Consider the following 19584-nt stretch of genomic DNA (forward strand, 5'->3'; position numbering starts at 1 on the left):
TATCACAAACCGGGAGGTGGGTGCTACTGGCATCTAGTGGACAGAGGCTGAGAATGTTATTAAACACCCTACCACTCAGAGGACAGTTCTGCAACAGTAAGAATAATCTGGCCCAAGGTGTCCACAGTACCAAAATTGAAAGCACCACTCTACGGTGTTTCTGTAGAATAAAAGTGACAAGTTATTGTTCTGCATCCCTCTCTCCCAAAATGCCCCTTGGGATTCTTCTAATCCCTACAGTTGGGATGAGAACAGAAACAGCATCCATAGGAAAGTCAGCATTATTCTATGATTTATATACAGGGGAACCATTGAATCTCTGATGTGTGCCAGGTACAATGGGGAAACCAGAGATCAATAAGACCTGGATGTCTGACCTCAGGAAAAGTATAATCCAGTGATGAGGTGGCTGGAATAGCAGGAGGACAGGTGCGAAAGTCATTATCTGCAATACAGAGAAGAGCAAAGGAAATACTCGACAGTACACAAGCTCCACAAATTCAGGAACTTTGGCTTATTTTCTATTTCCAACACTTAGATCAGTTCCAGACACACTGCAGTGGATCAATAATTATTTGTTGAATGGATAAATGGGACTGAGTCCCTATAAGGGGTACAATTTGAGAAAATGCCCAGCAGAGCTCCTTGTCAGGAAGGTCAAGTGCACTGTCACCCAATCCAAGGTGCCACTTGCCTTCCCAGCCAAAGAAACATGACACTTCTGTCTTGGTGTGCCCTAAAAGTGGAATCAGAATAGTTTAGGGCATGGTGGATAGTAGAGGTACAAACAAGAGTGTGGGTCTCAGTGGGAAACTAGAAACTAGGGTCAGGGTCCACTGCTTTGAGGACCTCATAGCTTCTCTTTGTCTAGTGTCTGTGGAAGTTCCTGGCTGTTTCCCCACAGTGGTAAGCAGTTTAACTCACATAAAAGGGCAGCCAGGAGGGGGAGGTGCACCAAAACCCACTCTTGAGCAGCCCAGTGATGAGGCAGAGAAGAAAAGAGGAAAGAACGTAGGAGCATCCAAACTGGGGTTACCCCAATTACACTAGGAAGTAGCTTCAAATCAGGAGGCTGAGATCTTGAGGCCTGAAACAAGGGGACAAAGGGCCCACTTGGAGCCATTTGCTCCCAAATCAAAAAAAAAGGATCTGCAGTGTCCTTGAAGGAAGACACAGCTTTCTTTTGGATTAGAGCAGACACCACACGCTGCTTGGATGGCTGACTCGGTAAAGGAAGCATGGACAGAACTTTCAATAAATAGGGTCAACTCTGGGTCAACTTTGATTCTTTTTTTCCTCAGGTCGGTTAAATTTTTCATCCTAAGTATTAAAATCCTATAATTAGTAGAAAGGAATATAGAGGAATGTTCCCATACCTTTGTGGGGAACTACTTTTAAATTCTGATAAAAACATAGAACCTGTAGAGAAGAAGACAGACAGTCTGAATTGCTAAACCATACTCAACACATACAAGGATGGCCCCTGTACACCAAGCCCACACAGCTGAATACCAGAAGGCAAATTGGAAAAAGCCTACATAAGATATGCTATACAAATAGTCAATATGCTTAACATATGTTTTAAAACTCTGAGAAATAAATAACACTGTAGATGACCACCTGATGAAAACATAGGTAAAGAACATGAATAGACTAATTATAGAATTTCCAGTGAGTATATAAAAATATGTTCCTCACAGTATAAACAGTACAAACCAAAACCAACAAAATGCAATAATTATCCACCAAATGGGCAAATGGCAAAAGAAATAAACAGCATATACATACAGAATACAAATTGCCAGATATTTTTGAGAGCAGTTTGGTAAAGGCTTTCATAATGTACAACCTTTGGAACCCAAAATTTCACATATAGAAATTCATCTTAAGCAAATTACTGCATAATAAACAATGAACTTGAACAGAAGATGTGTATTTGCTGTTTATAAAAAGAAAAAATTATATACACCTGGCAATTAGTTGAGTAAATTATAGACAACCTAAGTCATAACAAAATTTCCATTTATAATGATAACAAATATGTATATTTGTTGATATTGAAATATGTTTATGATATATTAATTGAGAGGAGGACACAGAAAAGTCTTTATAATATGATCCTGCTTTGTTTCTGAATTGATAGTTGGAGAAAGAACTATAAAGTCCAAAATGTCCAGAAATTTAATCACTGTTTTCTCTGATAGGTGAGTGACATTATGACTGAATTTTGTTGATTTGTCTGAATCTTCTGCAAAGAACATTACCTATGTAATTACTTAAGTGCTTAAAAGAAAAACAATCCTGATTACAGTTTAAAAGTACAGAAGATGCATCTTAAGATTGTTAACCTTAAAAATAGACACTGCAGGTAATTTCACCAGCAAAGGATGGGTTTATTCAGGAATAAAAGAGAATTGCAGTCCGGGACAAACAAGTTGCTGCAAAACCCTAGGCAAGTCGGGGGGCTGGGTGAGGAGGACAAAGGAGAGGCATGCTTTTGTAAGTAGGAAACGGGTAAGTTGGAAGAGTTGCTATGAACTAAAGGTCCATTGGAGGAAATTCTGAACACCAGTGGAGGTGTTGCCGGGGGAAGGGAGAGGAGGAGGAAAGCGCCCTCCTTCTGCAGGAGCAGTGGAGTAGTATCCATGTGCGAGTTCAAATCCCTAAGTCCGGCTCTTCCTGTTAGTTCTGCCACTGCCTACCAAAACCTCCCAACTGCATCTCAGGGAGGTTTCCGATGTCTAATTTTCACAAGATTCTGAAGGAAAGGGGACAGCAGATAAGAACGTGTGGCTATTGTGAGAACTAAGCCCACCAACCCAATCAAAGGAGGGACCCAGAGACTCAGAGCACAGTGAAGCGAGGCTTGAATCCACATTCTTGCAAGAGCAGGTGTCTGATGCACAGGCACACCCGGGGCAGTTAGAGGGGACAATTTATTTCCCAGCCTGCAAATCCCTTCCTTGGTTCCTCATTGGCTGAGTACTAAAGATGTTACAGACTTACCCAGACATCGCCTACGTAAGGCAAAAAGTAGTCTGGAACAAATGTACGATCCCCGAGGTGACACAGAGACTTTCAGTCCCTCCGCCCTTTGTTCTTTGGCACCTGCTCGTTGCAAATCCCACAAAAATAAGCCCGTGAAACAGAGAGGGGAAGAAGAACCAGGAAGTGAAGTGTCTAAGGGTTTGGGACTCCCTTGGGGGGTGGGTGTGTTTGTACATATTTCCAATAGGTTGTAAACCTGCTGTTAACTAGACAGCACAGTTGTTATTTGGTATTTTTGAAAGTGAATCATCTCCTTTACTTCTCACAGCTATCTATAATAGGCATTTCCTTTAGGGGAGAAAGAAAATCTTTTCCTTCTATCCTTCTAGGTTCTCAGCGGGGATCCCTGTTACAAGAGACAAATGAGAAAAAACTCGAACTGAAGTTTATTAAGCTGTGTACTGATGTGGAATGTTGGGGTCCAGGAGCATGATCAAGAGAGGACAGTTATTGTGTCTTCCGCTAAGTGAAGCAAGTCGGTCAGAGAAAGACAAGCCCTCTGATTTCACTCATATGTGGAATTTAAGAAACAAAACAGATGAACTTGGGGAAAGAAAAAGAAGAGAGAGGGCACAAAACATAAAATAGACTCTTCACAATAGAGAACAAACTGGGGGTTGCTGGAGGGAGCTGGACAGGGGATGGGCTAAATGGGTGATGGGCATTAAGGGGGGCACCTGTTGTGATGAGTCCTGGGTGTTGTATGTAAGTGATGACTCACTAAATTCTACTCCTGAAACCAGTATTATTACACTATACTTTAAGTAACAGGACCAGTGGGCAGAAAGAGCGTCACTGGGGTTGTGAAGAGTGACTGATTATATACTTTTGAGTTGGGAGGAGTTAGGGATAATGTAAGTCTCTAAGCCGGGACCTTGAGGGGCTAGCTGTTGTTAGGACAAGGTCATGTACTACTGTCTAGTCAAACCTTTGTCTTGAGACCTTCAGATGTCTATCAGTGGGCTATATGCCTGGAGGATGATTGCTAACTTGTATCTTAAGCGTGGGGGTAGTGATAAAGGAAGTTTCCAAAGGGATTTTCACATGTTAAAGAAGACTTACAGGGGCGCCTGGGTGGCTCAATCAGTTAAGTGTCTGACTTCAACTCAGGTCATGATCTCAGGGTCTGTGAGTTCAAGCCCTGCGTCCCGCTCTGTGCTGACAGCTCAGAGCCTGGAGCCTGTTTCTGATTCTGTGTCCCCTCTCTCTCTGTCCCTCCCCCACTAACACTCTGTCTCTCTCTCTCAAAAGTAAATAAAACATTAAAAAAAGAAGAAGACTTACAGGATCCTGGAGGTCAGGCTAATGTCAAGCTAAGGTTGTATTTTGCCTCTAGCAAAGCATTAACATCGAGTGGTTGAATTCTTGGAGGAAGGTCACTCTGCCTGCCTCAAGGACTTTTCAAAGGGCTATGGTTGTAAGGAAGTTTAATTTTTTTTTCTATATTTCTTTTGCCTTTGTTCTCCACATCCTGTATCTCCCATAAACATGGGAGAAGTAACTCCAAGAGGTGGCCAGAACCAGGGCTATAGTACCACCCCTAGCTAAATCAAAGGATGGAGGGTGTGGGAGTGGTGAGTTGTGGGAAGGTGAGGAGGAAAAGTATGGTAAACAAGGGTAAAGTTTGTCATGCAGATTTAAGTCTTTGCCTTCTCCCCTAACTGGCCTTTTGTGATTAGAGACATCTTTCTCTTCCTGGTACACACTGGAGAGACACCCTTACAAATGGAGAGATTTCCTTTATAAATGTAAATTTCCCTTACAAAGGGGTAATTTCTACTCTGTGCTCAGAGCTCCTCCAGTGTCTGTTCTCAAAATAATCAGTTCAAAATAATCCTTAAGCCCAAAAGGCCTATTGGGGGTAACATCGTCTGGTCTCCTATATACACTTGGTTCTCCTTTAATAAACCATGATTAGGATTCAGCATTATATGTCCACATCCCGTTGGGCTCCAACCACAGGAATACTTTATTACAGATGAGTGTTAACATTTACAAATTTTAATATTAATTGAGCTAAAAACATTTTTCTCAGGATACACATTGGTTTTTGATAATCTAAGGCATTAATTGATCTTAAGTTTTATATGCACAAAGAAGTTGTCAGTAATCATTCCCAAGGACAGTTTATAATAGCAGGTCCTATAATTTGTCTTCAGAGAATGTTTGGTTGTTGTTTGTGGTTTTTTTTTTTTTAATTTGAAAACTTCTACAATTTATTTGCCATCGTTTATGGCACCATCTTAAAACTTCAACAGGGATCGGGCTGACCTCTTTTCCATTGCAAGGAATCTAATAAAAACGAGGTAAAATTCACATTTTAACAGCAGCAATGTCTTAGCATCAGAAAATGACTGTCTGTCTAAATTTGCAAACAATCCTCCTGGGTAATTTTTGGCCTTTATTTTTAATTAGACTCAATATTTGAGAACTCATTTATCTACCGCCTCAAAAATTTTTAAATTTTTGTTAAATAACTGAAATGAGTCATGTTTTATATAATCATCTTCTCCTCTTTGAAGATGATGTTGCCTGATAGGTGGCTGAAGTGGAAAGTTGAGAAACCTAAAAGCTCCCTCATGGGATTCCTGGGAAACCTCCCTGAGACTTGTACCTCCTTCCCAGCTTCATGTCTATCCAATTTGAAACACGGGGGGAAAGTTTCCACTTCTTTTCCACCATATAAGGATTAACTGAATAATCGGTCAACAACAAAATGAATACTAACCTTTGTAGACTCAGCACTCCATACATATTAAATGGGCAAGTTCAGTTAACACTACAACTTTGTGTTGAGAGAAAACTCGAGCCCTTCAGAGTGCAGAAGTCACTTCCTGCTGCTCACCGTGGAGTGGACAAGGCACACTCCTTAAGGGCCCGTTTTAACCTAAAGCCATGTCTAATAATGTACCATGTTTTATTTTTTTAAATACTGTTTACCCATTGCACGTGACATTATGAGTGCCTGGGACACCAACTCCACTGAAAGACAGTGAACATTACAACGATGGACCAAACCCAGAGAACACAAGAGAAAGGTAACTTCCTGCAACATGAAGTGAAAATATCTATTAAACTCCCCCTAACACTAGTTTAAGGCATAGCTCCTGCCTTTGGAAAGCTTGAGTTTTGTCAAATGCATGTAGCTTCAGGGCCCCTGGGTAGCTCGATGGGTTAAGCATCCAACTCTTGATTTTGGCTCAGGTCCTGATCTCATGGGTTCGTGAGTTCAAGCCCCATTTTTGGCTCCGTGCTGACAGCATGGAGCCTGCTTGGGATTCTCTCTCTCCCTCTTCTCTGACCCTCCCTGCTCACACAGGCCTTCTCTCTCTCTCTCAAAATAAATAAATAAACTTAAAAAAAACACATCATTTCAACAAAGAAACACAGAATGGTCCCACATCTATGCAGACAAGAGGGTATGTCCCTCCCACCATCTTCCCTTTCCTAGGTCTACCAAAAGAGACAGAAACAAGATTAAAGGTTGTAACTCCTAAATTGAAGAACTGCCTTCCTATATATTTTGCCTTTTCCTTCAAGGAACAATTTTCCACAGATATCCTTTGCCCAATCATGCAGAAGAGTAAGTGTATTTGAAATGTGTGTGTGCACCTGCACACACGTGCACACACACATTCTGTAGGAACTGTGCAAAAGGCCAAAAGAGAAGCAATTTATCTGGGTTTACATTCACTGTTTCTTTGGTTCCTTAAATATTTTATTAATGCCCCGTAACTCACTAAATGCAAATATATGAAAGGAAGGCACTCATATGAGAGGAAATGTTTGGTTCAAATAAACTATGACTTCAATCTATCATTTATTACATTTGAATAAACAGAAAAGGCCTCTAAACCTTTTGAATTTTAATTCATTTTTATGGCCTCCTTATATTCTTCCAAAGTGCCTTCATACTCATATGTAATATAATGAACTACGCACCTGATTCAAATTCTTTCATTGCCCAGTTAGAGGTGGAATTTGAGTTAGCCGACCAGCCGGATAGAGTACTAGCAGCTGTTGTAAATTCAAATGCGTTTTCACAGGAAAAGATAGACTTCATACTGGAGAGTTTATTATGCTGTTTATTGCACACATGGGGACTGAGTTTCATTACCTGCCCACCCTGGTCAAAAATAGAAGAAAATGTCCATGAATCAATCTGTGTGAAAGAGGCATTTGGCTTGTATCTTGATTGGGGAGGGCCAGCTATTTATAAAATTAGTTTGATCAAAACAATGAGCTAAAAGGCTAGCTGAAATAGAGCTACCTCTGGGTACCACCTACTCCCCAGGGCAAAAGCCTTTTCTTTTCCCAGGTTGGCTGGGCAAGTAAGTGCTCTGAAACAGAGGGGTCCGGCAGCATGGGACTCACTGACATTGTCAGTGCCAAATCTAATGGCCAAGTGGGAGGCTGCGTCTGGATCTAATAATAGAAAGAACTTTGGAGAATCTCTCAAAGAGATCGCAATAGCATTTCCTGAAAGAAAAACACAAGAGCAATGTGTCCTACACTTTGAGAGATTATTTTAAGAGTATGTTGAAAGCTGAAGGCTGGGCCTTTCAAGGGCACCCTGCAGAGTGCCCTGACCCAGGCTAAGCTGCATGAAAGGCAAACTGTCACTTCTGATGGGCCCATGAAGCCCCTCTGCCCTCATTTTAGGTACGGCACAGAAACTCTTAATGAAAATAGCACTAATGGCCCCTGATAAGGGAGCATAAGGCCAGCGGAGGGCAAAGCACAAGGTAACAACACCCCCTCCCCCCCACCAGGTGGGACATGTGTGATAGTCCTCAGGCGCTCCTGGCTGTCCAAGGACAAAGGAAAGGACAGAAACCAAATGACTGCACTGATTGAGTCTCCATCAGTTTACAAATATCTTAGTAAATTACAAAAAGGAAATTTTATCAATAGCCTAATCTCCAAGAACTTCCCACTGATAAGCACGATCATGCTTCCCTAGAGGGTAAAACAACCTTAGCTTGACAATAGCTAGGCCTCCAGTAATCTGTGAGTCTTCTCTGGCATATGGAAATCCCATTAAGAAACTTCCTCTTGACTTTACCTCTCCCAACTGCACAGTGTATAACCAGTCACTCTTCAGAACCCCAGTGCAGCACTTTCTGCCCACGGGTCCTGTCCCTGTGCTTTAATAAAATCACATTTTATGCACCAAATCTGTCTTCAAGAATTCTTTCTTGGCCATCGGCTCCATGCAATGAGTATTATTACCCGCAAACAGGCTGAGAGAGAATGATTCTGTATTGATTCTGGAGGCACAGCTGGCAAATGATGGAAAACCTACCCCAGAGGCCAGGATGGGGTGCCACCCTCCTCCTCCTGGGTGGAATTAGAGGGTGGTTCTCACTCTGGCTTACAGGATGGAGGAACACGATTTCAATGAATCCAGTTAACAAAATAATAGCCCTCAGCACACAGGAGGCCTAGGCCTCTGACCTGAGTCTGTGAGTCTCAAAATGGCTCCAGAATAGCATAGGCAGGACCCTGTGCAGCCCGGGACATGTAGCACTGGGCACCAAATCCCTCCCAGTCAAGTCTTTGCCGCATGATTTAATACCTGCCCTCAATCCCTTGGCCATAAATTTAAAAGGCAGTGGGAAGATACAGTTTTCAAAAGCATTTGGGAACAAAGAAATATTTGGTTATCAGTTATTTTGAACAAATAGCCAAAATCCATTATTCATATTCTATTGACATATGGTCCAGAAATAAGTGAAGGCAACTGTCCAGATTTACTAATTCAACCCCTGGAAAGATTTTTGTTAGCTTTGTTTTTATTAACCAGTTTGGCACTCTCTACAGCCTTAAATTTATAGCATGATTTTTATGCTTCCTCATTCAGTTTGGATTTGTGTAAGCCTACAACCTGAAAATGAAACTGGTATATAAGTAATTTATGGGAGCAAAGAGAAGTAGCCAAGAGATCATGTGAGTCACGGGTGAGATGTTGGGCAGAAATCCCGTGGCCAGGCTTGCTAATGACCACCCTGGCAAGGGGCACGCTCAGGCGTACGCGCATGTGTGAGTTAGGGATGTGTTTGAAGTAGGGTCCTTGAGTCTGCAGGGACAAGAGGCAGAGAATATACTGGAGAAATACGTAGGGAAATTAGGCCCCACCAGCAATCCTCCACAGGCAGATGAGGAGGTCCCAGAAGAAACAGGATCCAGTTCAGGACACACAGAGTTCTCCCGGCACCCATGCTCCATTTCCCTTTGTACCCCCTCTGGTACCTCTGTAATCTCCAGCTGTCTGCAATACTCTGAACTGGTTAAAGGTCTCATCGGTCTATCCTGTAGAGCCCTCCTTTGGAAACTATGGACCAGGCATAGGCCAGACTATGCTGTTAGGGAGACCCTGAGCTGCCAACCCACCGCTGGGACCACTACGTTCCCTACCTACCCCCTTCTCCGTAGGTTCCAGGACCGGGTGGAGGTTAGAACAGGCACCTCGAAGCACTAACCACAGAGTTACCGTGTGACCCAGCAACCCCTTTCCCAGGGATGCACCCAAGAGAACTGCCAACAGGTACCCAACAAATAACCTGTCGGCCAGTGGTAGTTACAGAATTGTTCTCAGTAGCCAAACGGTGGAAACAATCCAAGGGTCCCGGATGTGTGAACGGATAAAAAACAAAAACAAAAACAAAAAAACGTGGTCTATCATACAACGGAGTGTTCACTCACAAGAAGGAGGTACTGATACAAAATGGATGAACTTTAAACAGTGTGCTAAGTCAAAAAGCCAGACACAAAAGGTCACATCATGTAGGACTCCACAAAAATCTAGAATTGGGAAATTCATAGGAACAGAGGTTGATTGGAGGTGGCCAGGGGCAGAGGGAGGGGGAAGAGGGTCGCTGCCTCATGGTTAGTTTCTGTTTGGGGTGAAATCAGAGGTTTGGGGAGATGTGCAGGCTGTACAACAGCATGTGAATGTAGTTAACGCTACTGAGTTCTGCCCTAAAAATAGTTAAAATGGCAAAATGTGCATTTATTTCACCACAAGGAGAACTCATATGGGATAGGCCAATGGGCGGCGGGCAGAAATCACTGCTGTGGGGACTCCCCTGTCCTTTGCAGGGGCCTCACAGGCCACTGTCAGCACAGAGTCCAGAAGTTTCCCCAAACCCCTGCGGAGACTCCAGCCCTGCAGCTGCCCACACAGCCTCTTGCAGCGGCCCAGAGGCCCTGGCCTGTCTGCCTGCGAGCCCCGGAGGTGACCGGTTCTCCGACCCTTCCTTACCAGCCCCTTCCCAGGCAGGGTAAGCTCCAGCGCCCGTATTTGATTCCTGGTTCCCAGAACACCCGGAGGGGGGCTCTCCTGGCCTATAGAAGGACCCACTTCCTGGTCCCATTCAAAGCCTTCATCCGTGGGGAATGGCCTGATTCTTCCTCTCTGGGGAGGGAGCTGCTCGTGGAGTACCTTCAACCACCCTGGGAGGAGTGCTTCAGCGTAGGAAGTATTCTCCACGTCTCATCTCATCTCCACTACTGACTGCGAAGCATGTTATTACTCGGGGAAGACGAAACAATTACTAAGTGGTGGTGGCGGGGCTGGGCCTGCCTTTTTCCCTGGGGCGTCTGATCGTTGCTCTCCAGTGACCAGGCTCAGAAGTGCTTCTCGGTGACCCTCACAGGTGGCCCTGTTCACTCCCACCCGAATTTCCATGCTCAGCCTTCCTTGGCATTCAGAATATGCGCCAACCCCCCCAGGAAGCCTGCAAAGTTCGGACGTGTTTTACAAGTGGTTATTATTGAGCTCATTAGCGTTACCCTATCTGTCTTTCACTGTTGTTATTGATTTTCGGACTCACCCATCACAGAGCATCTGGGCACAAGCCCAAGACAGATGCTTAATTAAACTCTGAACATCCCCACTCTTGCTCACACACACATTGGTCCCTGAATAACAAATCAGACGAATGCCAGTGTAGTCAGATGGCCCTGGGATCATGGGCAGTAAAAGTGGCCAAACCCCGAGAGGCACCTCCAACTTTGAAAGTTCACCACTGCTCAGACACGTTCTCTCAGTGAGCCTTCGACATTCTGGTACCACAATGAGAGCAGGGCGCGGAGCGGCTGACATCGCATCTCCTTGGACCCTGCAGAGACACACGGGCGCACCAGGGAGGGAAGGTCCCTGCTCAAGAATGGAGTTATTGGCGTTTTGGTCAGACTGGCTGGTGCATTAGCCCCAGTTCCATGGTCTCCTGACCACAAAAGTCACTGTTCCAACTGAGAGGCCACTGTGCAAGACTGACACTGAGCTGGCACAGTTCCAGGTGTCTCCAAGAAGGCTTGTATTCAGACACAGTGCTCTTGAGGGCAGCTGCCTGAAAGCGGCCAGTTTCTGTGCACACGTGGCGACAGATCTCCCACTGCCCTCCGTGGAACTAACACAAGACATCCATCCACCTTTCCCAAGGGTGCAAACTTCCCTCATGGTCTGAAAGTTATGACTAGAGTACCGTTCTTAACCAGGGGCCACTTCGCCCCCCCACCCCGGGGGGCACATTTGACAATGACCAGATACATTTTGGGAAGTCATAACGGGAAGGGGCTGTTTCTGGCCTCTAGGGGGCAGAGGCCTGGGATGCTACCACCCTGCAGCCCCATGACGAGGAGTCATCCGACCAAAATATCAACAGAGCCCAGGGGGAGAAACCAGCCCTTGAGAACGCCTACCCCACACTTACTGTTCTAAAGACTTTCAAAGGGTTAAAATAATTACGTTGACAGGTCTTTGTCCACTTGGGCTGCTATAACAGAGTAGGAAAGACTGGATGGCCTCTAAATGACAGACATTTATTTCTCCCAGCTCTGGAGGCCGGCAATCTAAGATCCAGGTAACGGCCGACGTGGCACATGGCAAAGACCTGCTTCCTGGTTCGCAGCTGGTGCCTTTGCTGCGTCCTCACAGGCCAGAAGGGACAAGGGAGCTCTCTGGGTCTCTTCTGTAAGGTACTCATCCCATTCATGCGGGCTCCACCCTCACGACCGAATCGCCTCCCTAAGGCCCCAATTCCAAATATCATCACACTGCGGGTTATTTCAACATAGGAATAGAGGTGCAGGCAAATAGGCTGTATTACGGGTGGATCGAGTCCTCTTCTACTTTTAAACCAGTCTGCTTCTCGGCACAAACACGATCTCCAATATATTTAAGATGTTGAACCTATATTTGTCATGCATCTTTTTAATTTACATGAGGCTTTCAAGTATTGTCTTCCTTGTTTGAACACTGGGAATCTATTTGCTGTTTGTGCAGAAGGGCATTCCCAGAAGGGCACCTGGTAGACAGAATACACTTTTTCTCCCAAAGAGGACAAAGTCCCCTCCCTCCAGGAGCGTGGAAGCTCACAGGCACGTGGCAATGACACGTCAATGGGAGGACATCTACACTCCCACGAGGTAGACAGCAAGAACCATCAGCACACAGAAATCACAATGGACTAAAGTAAGACCTCGCTAAGATGCTGTGACTTCGTCTGGACCCTCAAGGAAAAGTCAGGGCTGGGAGAGTGAGGGGGGGATAGGAGGATGCAGGGCACAGGCATTTTGCTAAAGCAAACTTAACTTGGATCAAGAGAACAGCAGGGCACACGATTCGTACCAGGAGCACTGGGGCTAAATTTGGAAAGTGAGCTGGGAACCAGCTTACAACTTGCCGTGAATACCAGACTTAGGCTACCACGAAAGGTTTTTGACTAACAGATCTATTGCAAAATGAAAGAAGTGTTTTCATAAACCTACTTGGTCCCTTTGATATAGCTAGAGCAGAAATCAGGTGGACAATTGAGATACTGTAGGACACGGGAGTCGTGAAAAAGGCCTTGATTAGGGTAAGATTTTGCATCCGAATGGTGACTGAACAGGAGTTGTTCTTGCTGTTATTATGAATGAGAGGTCACCAAAGGTGGAAAAGGGAACAAGGAGGCAATGGAGGGATTGTGAAAAGCTGTTTGGGGGAAGCAGCAGCGGAGAAGGACTTTAAACTTCCAGAAATTCCTCATCTCTATACAGCCTGATTCTCTTTCCATCGCTTTATTGAGACTGTTTTTATTTTTATTTTTAATTTTTTTAAACTTTATTTATTTTTTTTATTTTTTTTTAACATTTATTTATTTTTGAGACAGAGAGAGACGGAGCATGAACACGGGAGGGGCAGAGAGAGAGGGAGACACAGAACCGGAAACAGGCTCCAGGCTCTGAGCCATCAGCCCAGAGCCTGACGCGGGGCTTGAACTCACGGACCGCGAGATCGTGACCTGGCTGAAGTCGGACGCTTAACCAACTGAGCCACCCAGGCGCCCCTAATCTTTATTTATTTTTGAGAGAGAGACAGAGTGTGAGCAGGGGAGGAGCAGAGAAAGGAGACCCAGAATCTGAAGCAGGCTCCAGGATCTGAGCTATCAGCACAGAGCACGATGCGGGGCTCGAACTCACGAACCGTGAGATCATGACCTGAGCCAAAGTTGATGCTCAACCAACTGAGCCACCCAGGCGCCCCGAAACTGTTTTTAATATAGAAGTCACAGTGACCTCATAACTGGCCAGTCAAGTTGCTTATTTTTCAACCATCATCCTACTAGATTTACCCGTAGATTTTCAGCTACTTGAATGTTTTCATTTTTTAAGGCACATTCAGTGTGCACTGTCTTTGTTTTAATGCAAATAGTTTTAAGCACATTCAGGCAGTATGTTAAGCTTCAGGGGTAAAATGAACATGATTCCTTCTCTCCATAAACTTATAACCCAGTGGGAAACAGCTATTAAACAAGTAATTATGCATATATCCCTGTATAAATATAATTGTGGTAAGTGCTATAAAAAAAATAGATGCTCTGAGAGTTCATCATAGGGAACCTCCCTTGTCCTGAAACAAAGAAAAAACACCCTGAAGAAATACTCTGGCTGGGACGTGATGGGTACGGGGGAGTTCACTAGATGGACGGCCAAGTATGATACCCAAAGGGCGCCGTGTGCAAATGCCACGGCCCAGGGAGAGCTAGGGGCCGGCATGGCCCCTTTCAAAGGGGGTGACCAAGGGAGAGTGACAGGGCAGAAGGCTGGCCACATTAGACCATGCCACCCCCACAGTCAAGATTTTGAATCCAGGGTCACAGCAGGCCACGGACAACATAATAAGGTCTGCGTTTTCACAACACTACCTTCAGTGCCTCCCGGATGGCGGGCTAGCGGTGGGCAAGGGTGCGTGGCGGGGAGGCCGATTCAGAAGTTGCTGCGGGGGCTCCTCCTTGAGTCAGAGCGATGGCAAGGGGATGGGGGGGTGTATCGGAGAAAGAGAGGGAGAGGCTTTGGTTAGTGACTGAATGTGAAGAGGTCCCGGAAAGGTGCCCTGGGAAGGGGAAGAAGATTCAGTTTGGACACAGGAAGCTGAGCTGTCCTGCAGATGAGCTCAGAGTCAGCCTGGGGCAGGAAACATTATTGCCCTGCTGTCTAAAAGCTCTCTCCCTCCTCCCTCTCGGAACATCCCTCCCCAGCCTCCTCCCGCCATCCTTCCAGCTCGGGTCTCCTCGTAGGGCGGTGGCGGCAGCAGGCGCACACTTCACTCCCGAGGCCCCTCTCCTGCTGGTCTCCCCGCCCCCCCCCCCCACGGAGGGAACCACCCTCACGCCTCCTGCAGTTCTGTCCAAATGCCCAGGCCCCTACGTCTCGTCTCCGTCCCATTCACCTGCAGTGCAGACCCCACAGCACAACCGGGTACCTGCTGCCTTCTCTCCGGGGTCCCGCTGGCATCTTAAGCTTAACTAACACAAATCTGAGCTTATTCTTTCCCCTGAGAAAAGAACAAGAGAAAGGGAAAAGGGCTTCCAACCTCTATTAATGGCAGTAGCCTCTGCTCGATGCCCAGCCCCCACATATGGGATCCATCCTCCTTGGCTCCTGAAAACCAGTCATTCGTAAAAATGTGCCGATCCCCTTTTGAGACCAGCCTGCTGGGTCCTCTGTCCTCCCCCTCATCACCTCGCTGGCCCCAGGGTTTCTCACCGCGGCACCTCCTGTACGTCACACTGGGGGGGTTATTAGAGCACACGGAGCCGAGCACATGGCCTGGCTGCAAAACCCCTGCAGGCCCCTGATGGGAGGACACACACTTGGGCCTGCAACCTGTCCTGCTGCCAGCAGCTCTTCCCGTCCATCCAGCACCTGTCTCTCGGCTGCCCTCCCACTGGCCTCCACCTGCCACCTGCGAACTCCCCGCCCAGCACACCCTTCTCCCACAGCTTCCCTGCCTTCTCCAGGTGACCATGGGTTCCTTCCTCGGGCTTCCACAGACAGCGCTCACAGACTGCGGGTCACATTTATCACCGTGTTTCACAACTTATCTGCTTGGCTGTCCACATTTACAAAAGTCCCCGATCCCTCCTTTGCATCCTTAGGACAGGAGAAGCCACGGGCTCAGCCACCAATCAGTTCACCTGTCCTGAGTCCTGGCTGCCCTGTGGAGCCACCCGGCACACGTCTTAGACACGGCCCTGCCCGGGCACCGTCCGCAGAGACTCTGGCTCGACCGCGGGAGCAGGCCTCAACCGTGAGAGGGCCTCCAGGTGAGGACAACAGGCAGCTCGAGCTGAGAGGCCGAGTGAGAAGCGGGCAGGGCTTGCTCCACGGAAGAGGAATTCTGAAACCGTGAGAGAGGGGAAGAAGCACTCCCACACGCGACAGAAGGCCCGTTCGGTCCACGGGGCTGGTGGGGCGGCCTGGCGAGCTAGCTGGAGACCCCGCGGCGTGTCTGAGGGGCTGGAGTTGGCCTCCATGGGCCCAAACCAGATGGAGAAGTTGGAGATAGAAGGACTCTGTGCTGTGGGCAAGGACAGCAGCTTGAAGGGTGGCATGAATTCACCCTCCCCCCGGGATCTACATGCAGGAGGGTATTGCTGGCGTTAAGAATGGCCCACACCTGAAACACAAGAGGTGTTCACAGGCCCGTCTTCCAGGTGCTTGGAGGAGTCTCGAAGTACTTGTGGGGTAAGCCCACCACGAACAGAGCGAAGGGACGCACCAGCTGGGCTGGCCGCTCACGTCAAGGGGTCCCCGGACAGCAGCTAAGTGGCTCGCATTTTGTCTTCCTGTCCTGGGGAGGGATTCGCGTGGATTCTCTCTGCCCGAGCAAACTGATGCGTTTGTGGGTAAACAGCGGTCTCTGCCTTCCTGTGCTGGCAAGAGCGCCAGGCTCGGCCCCCACGTGGAGGACGGCCACCCCACGGTCCGCGGAGACACGGGCCCTGGAGACGCCTGCGATCCTCACCCGCGGGAAACGTGCGCGCGAGGAGACGGTGACATTTGGGAGAGAACAAAATAGCACAACATGTAGGAAGTTGCGAGAGAAGGATTATTTAATCCTCTTCTGAAGTGCTGGCTGGGCTCCAAGAGCAGTAGGCAGAAGACCAGTTTAGGAAAGCGAAAACCAATCTGAATAATGATGAGAGAGCCGGTGTCAGGAGCCGGCCCAGCAAACTCATTTATAGCCTTGAAAATGAGGGAATAATTGAATCTTCCTGTGGAAATGAACATGCTGCAGAAAAAAAAAAAAAAAAAAAGAGATCCAATTGGATTTTTCTCCCCAGGTCCTAGAACTCCTGTTTCTGCCCTACGCGGTAGGGGAACAATTATATAATCAGAGGAAACCCTCTCTCTACCGTCCAGCCTTACAAAGACGCTCCATTCCATTCCGCAGAGCAGAATCCATTCAAATTCGTTCCGGGTTGTGTCTGCACCCAATGCTTTTAAGTCCTAGAATCACGCGGCCTCTGCAGCCCACGTTCCAGAAGATCTATGGTTTCATCCAAAGCAGAAAAGATTAGTGGCGCTCCTTAAAACGGTCTCTCGGGCAGTGAGACCCTGAAGGAAGGAGCCTGAGTACCTGGGCCCGGGTGGGCTCGCCTCCTCCAGAAGCACAGGGCTGCCCTTCCTGCCTCGTCTGGAAATGGCCCAGCTGGAGGAAGGCAGCGACTTGGGTCTGGCCGCTTTGCCGGGATACCTACATCCACGAGAACACAATGCCCCCAGGGCTGGAGAAGCGAGGGGTCTGGGCTCCTGTGTCCCGCGTGTCAGGCACGGCAGCAGGGACCCGCATCATCTGGCCGGGTTCCCTGTCAGAGTAGGTCTCTCCTCCCCTTCTCTACCGCGTTAGCCCCAAAATACTGTTTGGCAACCAAAATAGCTCACTGTTTGGCACCCCCATAATAAACTGACAGGCGCTATGTCAATAAAACACACAGAAATTATTTGTGTCCAGAAAAAAAATAATAAATAACCTCAAATATCATCAAAACTGAAAGGAGGGAAAGCACAGGATCAGGGTTTGCAGATCTGGACGCTGGGCCTCACATCGATTTTCCATGAAGCTGAATTCTGCTCCCAGCGTTGACAGCATGGAAATAATAATCCTAGGGCCGCAGGCCAAGTGCTGCTCGTTTATTCCTCTAACACCCTGACAGGGTCGGAATGATTACTACTGGCCTGTGTGGGAAACGGCGGAGGCAGAGAGAGGTCACTTGTTTCGGTCAGGATCGCACAGCTAGTAAGCGTCAGAACTAGGACAGGAAGAAGCCAGGCAGCCCGAGGCCACAGGCCATGCACTGAGCTGCCACACCGTGTCGCCATGAGCCAGAAACCGCACTGGACATTTTATAGACATCATCATATTTGATGTGTGGATCTTTGTAACCCCAACTTACAGACGAGGCATATAGGCACCACCAGGGTTTAGGGCAACACTCCAACACGCAGGCATTTAACCGCGTGCCCTGGGGCGCACCAAGGTGAAGCACCTGTTATAAAAGTTCTTTGTAAAGCTCTCACAGCCCGGCGTGCGCACCAGACACGGTCGCTGCTGCCACGTGTGAATCAGCTGAGGTTTCCCCGGTCCTTGACGTGGCGGCCATCCCCCGACACACGTCATACTGCCACTCCACGATCCTTCTAAAAACTCTGAAAACCCACGTCCACTGTGAAATGTGGCCCATGTGCCCTTTCTCCAGGACATCAGTTGTACACACACGTCGTACGTGCCTACGCACGCGCGTGTGCACACCCACATGGGTGCAGCCACACAGATACACACAACCATGCTGGACACACCCAGACCGATCCTTGGCCCACCTTAGTAAGTTAACTTCTGGAAGAACAGAAAATAAAAATTGGTCTTTAGAATCATGGTTGCAAGTCTCTAACAGGTGCTAGACATTCAACGCACCTTTCGGTTAATAAAGGTACTGCCAGGTGAACTGCCCAAACCTGGAAGGGAGCCCCCCCCCCCCCCCCGCAGACAGACCCCCCGCGTGATGGCTGTGGGGCCCAGGAGCAGCAAGGGAAGCACTGGGACTCAGAACCCTGTGGGGCGGCAGCATTTCGGTCTCCTCTCTAACCGGACGAGCTGACGCTACTGGCTACCTGACCTCCTGCCCTCCGGTCCCTCACCCAGAGTCGCTCTGCTGAGAGACAAAGCTGGTTTTGCCTTCAAACCTTTGTGGACCCCTCGCCGGGGAGTGAAAATCCAAGTTTACAAACTCTCCCGTCCGGGCCCCAGTCTACTGCCCACCGCACCTCCTGCTACTAGATCCTACTCCCCAAAGAGCCCTCCCTGAGCCCCTCCCCACAGCCCTGATCACTTCCCACTTTACCCTGCAATTCTCACTTCCTTTAATGCTCTTCTCTACTTATTTACCTGCCAAATTAATATTTGTCCTTCCAGACCCAGATGTTAGCTGCTCCATCAAGTTGTTCCCATCCACACCTTTTCAGACACAATAATTTAACAACTTCTGGTAGCTGGCCATAATAATTTGTTAAAACTCCTATTTAAACTCCTAACCACTGCTCTGAATGCATGGGAATGTGCAGAAAGATAGATTAATAGGTACATATTGAAACACACACACACACACCATACACCTAGACAGGACTAGTATTTCTCAACTTTGTGTCCCAGTACGAACCATGGCATCTGGTATGTATTAGGTGTTTGAAAATGTTTAGTGACAAAATGGATGGACGGACAATGGATACATGGAAAGACAGATGGAAGAAAGAGGGAAGGATGTATTGATGGGTAAATGGATAGGTGGACAGGTAGGAAGATGCCATTCAGGTTTAAGAGCCCAAGTAAATATGGCTGCACTCATGCAGAAAATCAACGAGGTTAAATCTGAGTTTCTTGCCTTGAAGGGCAACTGAGCACCACGATTAAATACACAGGTTGTGAAAAGGGACTGAATGGGTCTAACCACTCTTCCACATTTACCAGCTATGTATCTTTTCTATGTTTCAACTTCTGCATCTTAACTATATAGGTTATAATAGTACCTCTCTCTTAGGGATTAAACGAGCTAATGCACACCAGTTGATGAGCCCATACTCTACCACATACTCCACACTGGGGGATGGGCATGTACTCAACAGCATATGCCACACGGGGGATGGGCACTTCCTCTAACCACACTGTGTAGGAGGTCATGAGCACAGACCTGGCATCACACTCCCCACCTA

Source organism: Prionailurus bengalensis, chromosome D3 (assembly GCF_016509475.1).
Source record: "Prionailurus bengalensis isolate Pbe53 chromosome D3, Fcat_Pben_1.1_paternal_pri, whole genome shotgun sequence".
Lineage (NCBI taxonomy): Eukaryota > Metazoa > Chordata > Mammalia > Carnivora > Felidae > Prionailurus > Prionailurus bengalensis.